The sequence below is a fragment of the Triturus cristatus genome, chromosome 1_1 (genome assembly GCF_964204655.1).
Source record: "Triturus cristatus chromosome 1_1, aTriCri1.1, whole genome shotgun sequence".
Lineage (NCBI taxonomy): Eukaryota > Metazoa > Chordata > Amphibia > Caudata > Salamandridae > Triturus > Triturus cristatus.
The window spans coordinates 1,025,836,996-1,025,845,141 of record NC_140579.1 but is presented as its reverse complement, the minus strand read 5'-3'; the positions used below and the strand labels follow the sequence as shown (position 1 = coordinate 1,025,845,141).

The 8,146-nt window shown below is 43.0% G+C and overlaps 1 pseudogene; it reads left to right on the top strand.

Moving 5' to 3' along the window:
• The first annotated feature begins 7,392 nt into the window (after nt 1-7,392).
• On the top strand, nt 7,393-7,930 carry LOC146871477 (large ribosomal subunit protein uL18 pseudogene; annotated as a pseudogene).
• Nucleotides 7,931-8,146: the final 216 nt, after the last annotated feature.

Genomic DNA, 8,146 nt, shown 5'->3' with positions numbered 1-8,146 from the left:
GCAGGTTGGTGTGGGCTACTGCTTAAAATATATTACAGTAACTTGGTGTTGCTTTCACCACATCTGCCCCAGCAAGTGTGCGATCCATTGATGGTGTAATTTAAGCCACACCTCAATAAATCACACAGCTCGAGGCAAAAGTGTTAGGGGTTTGATGAATGAATGGGTAATGGGATTTGGGGAAAGGTTTGACAAAAAGACAAACACTACAACACAAGGACAACATTTATCTGGGCAATAAGCGGAAGCACATCATTCGTCATCAATCTGTTGTTAGAAGGAAACAAATGAAGGAGTATGAAAGAGCACAGACTCATGTATTGCAAAGAGTCCTTCTGCCCCCGATACCCAATGCATCATATATCTAAATGTTTTTTCTTCTAGGTTGATGAGTGAGCCCACCCACCCACTTCTCTTAGTTAATCTGATTGTTAAAAGAAAAATTATACTGTATTGCAAAATTGGGTGGTGCCTTTACATTCTCCTTGGGAATGTCCACTCTTTGTGGCCTGTCTGCACTGGTCTGGTAGATAAGCACGAGTGTTGTTGAGCTCAGCTAGCTTTTGCTTTTCGTTCCTGAAGGAGACTAGGAGAAGGCCTGCGGACTGTAGAGAAAAACTGTATTTTAGAGTCAAGGAGAAGGACAGAAGGAAGGTAAGCTTCATGAGGAGTCTATCAAGAAGATTCAACTGCAGTGAAAAAAACCCAAAAGGGAGGCTCAGAGTACCACTTCTGCCACAAGTCCAACACACACACAGAGCAGCATTTCCCAAACACCCATCCTTCTATTCCACACAGCTGAGTACTAAGCCTCAGACTCTTGGTTTACCTTTGAACTGAAGTAGATACTCGATAACCTCTTGCTTCTAGCTGTTGATTAGGTAGTACTGCAGCTTCCGCCCGGAGTTCTTCCATGATACTCCTCCAGTCCAAATAATGCCATCACAGACCTCTCATCATCATGAATCACAAGACCCGAGCAAGATAGACATGGAGTGCACTGCTGTTGATGAACAAATAGAGAAACAGATTTACAGTATTATCCATAGGTTTTTTTTTTTTAACTAAAGTGACTGAACACCCTGCAATTAAATATGGCTAAGTGTGAAAGGGATGATCACCTAGATATAAATGAGCGCCCATCCCACAGGCCCCAAACAATGCAAACAAATATCAATCTCAAGAAATTTCCTATATTACAGTTCAACACACACCCTCCCTCAGTGTCTGCCACCGCATGAATCATCAGTCAACTTAAATTATCACTCATGCAATCACTCACTCACCATTGAAATAGTTGAAGTTACCTCATCCAATCCAAGCATGGGTAGTTCAGGTAGGCGTTCAGTCATCTTTGGTGCAGGCAACACATTGGAATTTGGTTTTGACAGGCAGTCTTGTAGGTAATAGATAATTTTGTGGGGAAGCCCTTCTAGTGCTTAGTGATGCAAAAAGGAATAGGCATGGGCATTAGGCATGTAAGGGGGCAGGCATTGTCCCCAATATCATGAAGGAATTGTGGAGGCTTCTTCAATGCACACTGGTCCAACTGCAATCCGGCAATATATATGTGACTAATAAAAAGGTGGGGTAGCATAAATCTGACACAAAAATAATGATGTTTCTCTAGCTATTTTTTTGTGTTTTTTTAGCAAAGAAAGAACTAAGTTCAACGAGATTTTTTTTAAAGTTCATTGGGGCACTGGCATACTTAGTCCAGAAAGTAGAGTTTGTTCTCAAACTCAGGTTGTTCACCAAGAAGTTGGTCAGCTAACACATTTGATTCCATTTTGGACCAATCTCCCTCCTACGCCTCCTGTGCTGTTGTTTCAGGAACAGTGTAATTGTGTGGTATAAAGTGTTGGTTCATTTTGATCATAGTGAATCTCTCCACATTTTGAGGCAAGAGACTGGTCCTTCTCACTGTGACGACCACCCCAGCCACACTGAACACACGTTCTCCAGACACACTGGCGACGGGACAAGCCGATACTTTATTGCCAGCCTGCTGAGCTCTGGCCATTGGCGCATCTTCCCATACCAATACATCAATGGATTTTAATCCACATATACCTCTTTTGGATCATCCAGATACTCCTGGAACATACTGTGGATGGTCATTGGTGCTTCCTCTTGCACAACCTGTTTTGCGATCACCTCTGCTGTGGGTGTGAGCACTGCCAATTGAAACCAATGCAATGAAGAGGTTGGTCCAGTCCTTCTGTTGTTGTTGTTGCAGGTGTTCTGGTAGATGGTGTCTTTTCCCAAGTCTTCTCTCAAGTCTTCAGCTTGCTCTACAATCCTCCTCTTGTATTTTAAAACATCCCCTCCCGAAAAAGCTCAGAAGGAAGCTCAACCTGCTGTTTCACTCCAACATCAGACAAATGTATTATTGCTAGCTGCGGCTGCTATCTACTTTGCTGTGTTTCCTGAAACGATTGTGTAATACTTTGCGAAAGGGACAAATCCAATTCAACATAACTACTCATCAGAGTCGACATGATTGAACTGGCTGCATCACTAACAGACATGGTCCTTGGATTAGTTAGGGTGTGGTGCTGTTGATGCAGGAGTGCTGCTGTCAGCTTGCTTGCTGGAAGCCAGTCCGGCAGGCACAACTTTCCTGAAAAAGGTAGCAGTCGGCATGCCAATGGTGGAAATCTGCTTCTTCTGCTCCCCACTAGCCACTTTCTTGGCAGCACCTTTCTTTGGAACCATCTTGAATCTGTCAGGTAGTAGTGACACTTAGCTTCACAACAAGCTGAAGAGATGACCGTTTTGCGTAGTTAGTCATGCCTCACATCGTGCACAGGCCTTCTGTCTGACAGTACTGTGGGTGATGTCTCTTCTCTTGTGCACCTAAAAGCAAAAAAGCAAGAAAAACAACAGATGTTAGGAAAATGGAAAAACATTGTTTTAGATCAAAATAAAAAAAACAAATTAAAAAAATTCAAATAATTTTTGAAGGAAAAAATGTGAAAAGTTAAAAATAAATACAATGTAAATAAAAATAAAAATGTTAAATGCACATTCAAAAAATCATAATGTTTTTTTAATATATAATTTTAAAAAAGTAAATAAAAAACAAAAAAAAAATTATAACAAATAAAATTAAAAAATTAAATAATAAATTTAAAGATAAGTGAAAATATCCCCAAACATATTCATTTATTAAACTGCTATCATTGTCAAACATTTATGCAAGCCTATGGAAAAGTGCCACACAGGCTGGATGCACAAAATGGCTGCCAGTCAGTGCAACATGGTCATCAACAACAACGAACACTGAGCAAGGAGGCATGGTCACAATTTCAGAAGAGACATGCAGGCCTATGGAAAAAGCACACTGTCTGGCTACATACATTCGGCCGCCAGCCACATGGTCACAACAACAACCAGCAAGGAGGCATTGTCACAAACAGAGAAGACATGCAGGCCTATGGCAAACACACACTGGCTGGCTACACAACATGGCTGCCAGCCACATGGTCAGAACAGCAACCAGCAAGAAGGCATGGCCACAAACAAAGAGGACATGCAGGCCTATGGTGAAAGCATACTGGCTGGCTACACAAAATGGCCACCAGCCACATGGTCACAACAATAAGCAGGAGGCCTGGAAAACAAAGAAAACATGCAGGCCTAGGGTGGACACTGACTAGACAAAATGGCCCCTGGCAATATGGCATAATGAACAACAAAGGCAAATGGTGGCCTATGGCAAACACACATACACTGGCCACACAAAATAGGCATGGTAGCACAGAAAACACAGCATTAATTTGGAAAAGCCAAAAAATGTAATTAACAGGGCTAACATTTTTTACAACAACACTCATCACCCAAAGCCATTACCCCACCTATACACTTTCTGCAGTGAAAACAAGTGAAATGCCATGAAGAAACAAATTTTCTATTTTAATCCAATGCCATCCGCAGCCTAAATGATGTTTCAGTTCAACAGACACCACAGAAACATGCACCCATAAATAGTACAGGGACTACTGGCTGAAAGGCCCATTGGCAGACTAAGCCACAAAGTGAATCAAATCAATATTTCAAATTCATTAAAAAACAGGGAGAACATGTAGTAAACTGTGCAAAACATTTCCTTCACAAAAGAAAAAAAATGTTATGCAAAAAAATAACAAGATCCCCTACTAAAACTGCAGGCCACCCACCACAATTCATTTTCAAAATTCAGGTACATGCCCCTAATAAAACAACCAACAGTTTTTCAACGTACTTGTGATATCTCAAAAAACAAAGTCCTTAAATCCAATGGTATATATATGTTGCAGACAAGGAGAGTGATCCTCCCAGCTCCACATCCCAATGAAAAGTGACCAGGAGCGGGACAACGCACTGGGAGGAGCCTGCTGGACAGGAACAAGAAGTTGGAGTCTCTGGGGCACTTCCTTCTGGTTTGAAAAAAAGTTTAAAAAATTGCTTCTCGCATACAAAAACAACTCTAACATCCAGTTAGAAGAAAATTCCACTCAATATGCCTCTCAGCTGCATTCTCAAGCAGAAAAGCTGCTTGACCTCTCCATTGGCGATCGCGACCGGCACTAAGGATGCTAGATTGGTGTTGTCTCAGCCAGAAGCTGGATGAGTGAGCGCAAAGTCTTGTGGGAGCTCCCTAGCGGTGTGAGAATTCTTGCGCAAGCTCGCAAACATCCCAAAAGTGTTGGCGCTCGTGGTTGACAGCAAAAAGAAAACTCAAACGAAAACAAAAAACTCTGCTTCATGCCCGAATGGCAGAATTCAGAAATTCCGTGTTCCTCTGCGGAGCGCTGAGTGCCTGAATTCTGCGAACTCCACGAGTGGAGGGGATTTTACCACCCGGGCTTACACTCAACATCCATGGAACCTGGCACTTTCTCAGATTTACAGCATTTTCTAAAACTGGAATGCATCAGGACACAACGCCTACCCAGGGGAGGTGTAGGAATGGCGCATCAAGGAGAAATACTTTTGTTTTCTCTGCGTTTATTCGTTAGAGGAAAATGCCATTAAATAATATTGTTTTTGTGTAGGAAGGTGCTCCTTTTTGCACAAAAACAATCATCCTCCCAGTTCAGGCACCCTTTCAAAATGAGGCAAGGGTGCCTGGACTGCTTTATGACAGCAAATTGTGTGGCAGCGCAGGGGAAAGCACAGGGATGCATTATATTGTTTTTAATATGATACATCGCTGTGCTTTGAAAATGAAGCAGCACAGTGCAGCCAAATGGCTTGCAGCTCTGTGCCATTTTCTTGTAGATGAGGTCGTAGATGTTTTAGACAGCCTCTGCTTTGCATAGCCACACATACCAGATTTTTTTGTGACATTATTTTAGGAATACCCTGTACATGTTGTTTGCTATTCAGTGATTCTTCTCGGGAGTCAGTGTGCACATTTTGTATGAGGTAGCCTGTAATACATAACAATATGGCATTCTATTTTCTTTGCTTGAGTCAGAAACAGCTTTTAACATTTTAGACATAATACAATAGCACATCTGCAGCTTTCCAACATAGTAGTTTTATAATATAAATTGTGTATCATACCTTTTGAGGCAGAGAGGATAATTTCAGCAAAGAGACTGGGCCTGGAATGAATGCCTGCACAGCCTGACATGTAGCAATGGTAAACTGAGTTTGGACCACCTAACTTCATACACCGGACATGGGGTCTGTTGCCAATCCCAGTGATCACTGATATATCCCTGTGCTCATACAGTAAGGATGGGTCTAGACAGATAGACAATATGCGGCCAGATAGTAATGCTAATCACTTTCTTTAGTTTCATTTGCCTAGAGATCACAACACATATGCGTCATAATAGACTACAAGAGATGAAATACATGTATTGTAAACTTTCTTTGTTGCTTTCTTTTGTTTACTGTATGCATGCATGAGTGAGTGACAAAAGGTGAGGATCTGTTTCCACGGTTTCCTTGGGGAATAGGAAGTCATGTTTTAGGTTGCCAAAATCACCTGCTACTCTGGGAAGGTTAGAAGTTCAGGTGAGGCACTGTGAGCTAGCTAAGATTTGGGCTGAAAGATACCGTTGTGGTAGAGAGACTTAGTCACTACATTCTGATGTGCTATCATCCCAAGGCACAGTTCTGCTTACCAGCAGAATCCTTGCGTCAGGGCCCCCCAGCTGGCACAGCTCCACCCACCGGCATCTTATGTAAGCCAGTTGCTTGGGATGTCTGTGCTGGACCTTGCCTCAATGGCCTCTCAAAGGTGATGCAGTGGGCAGAGGCTGCATCTCAGCTCGATACACCACTAACTCCCAAGAGCGCTGCAACCAAAGCTTTGAGTCAGCTGTACAACTCAACCAGGGGCCACATCCGGCCCTGCAGCCCGGTTGTGCTCAAGCCTCGAGGTGTGAGGCTGGGCCTGGACCGCAATCCTCAGTGAGTCCACCACAGAAAAGACCGTCAGTCTGTGCAGGTGGCAGCTTCTCTCTCCTTGCGTACAGATGCCACCACACAGCCCCATATAGAAATATGTTGCCACAGCCCAGGCAGTAGTCCCTCACAACATGGGTTAAGCCTTCACGTCAGCCGTTAGCAGTGAGTTCAGGGCAGGGACCAGATACTGAGTCGGGTTGTGAGAAGTGTCTGAGGCAGCTCCCCAGATGATATGGATGGGTCCAGTGACCCAGGATAAATGTATATTTACTGGTTGGAAGTTGGAGCTTGGAAAGAGATGTCTGCCTCTATTTTATGACAGTTTTCACCGTCAGTCCCTTAGAAACGTTCTATCGTAATTGTCATTTTCTCAGACTAAGACTGAACTCTACTCATAAAGCAGACTACTTTAGGAAAGCTTACCTATTGAGGGAGAGATTGTATTAATGGGGCTACCCATACAAATTTGTAAAAGCTGCACTAAAAAGAGCCCGGTATAACAATATAGAGAAGCTTTCCTAAAGGCCAATGAAAAGAAAGACCTTGATAAATTGACATGCATCACCACTTTTTGTCCTCATTGAAATAAAATTACAGCTTCCATCAGAAGGCATTGGCTTATCCTACAGACCATTAACCCCTCTTTATATGTACCACTGTTTTCTTTCAAGAGGTGAAAACATTTGAGACCATTTAGTGCACTCTGTAGATCCTGTAATTTCTAAGACCAGTTATCTGGAAAGTCAGTGGGGTCATTCCACTTGAAAGGGCACTATACATGAGGGAACTGTGTCTTGTGTTAATATACTTCCAACACAAAAAGGTTTGAGCATGACCCTATTAAAGTAGAATTGAAGGACTTTTTATACTGAAACTCAGAAAATGTGGTTTACCGTATCTGGTGCTTTTTCCTAGTGCTGCGGGGGCCAAGCATCGGTGCCGTGACTCCCCTGACCTCGGCAACACTGGACAGAAAAGTGCAAAATGGGGTTTGTGAAAGTTGTCAAGAAGAAGGCCTACTTCAACAGGTACCAGGTCAAGTTTCGTCGGAGGAGAGGGGAAAACTGATTATTATGCCAGTAAACGGTTGGTGATCCAGGACAAAAACAAGTACAACACACCGAAGTACCGGATGATTGTGCGCATTACCAATAGAGATATCATCTGAAAGGTTGCATATGCCAGGATTGAAGGAGATATGATTGTTGCTGCAGTCTATTCGCATGAACTTCCCAAGTATGATGTGAAGGTTGGACTCACCAACTATGCTGCATCCTATTTCACTGGTTTGCTGCTGGCTCGAAGGATTTTCCATAAATTTGGCTTGGACAAAATCTATGAAGGCCAAGTGGAAGTGACCGGTGATGAATACAACGTGGAGAGCATAGATGGACAACCTGGTGCCTTTACTTGCTATCTGGATGCTGCCCTTGCCAGAACCACCACTGGAAACACAGTTTTTGGAGCCCTCAAAGGAGCAGTGGATGGTGGACTAAACATATCTGGTGCCGTTGTCCCTTAATTTACATTGGGCAGACAACCGAACAAATCAAAGTTTCAAGTGAAAAAAATCATAGCAGGATCCACTATGGGGTCACCACAGGCCCCCTTGGTATCACAGTATAGAGAACAGCAACATACAATGGATGACATCAGATGGCAAGTGCTTGAAGTAGCAAAACACCAGAAAGAGGAGACCTATCTCTTATCCCACAGAGACTTGAATGTAAACAGATCA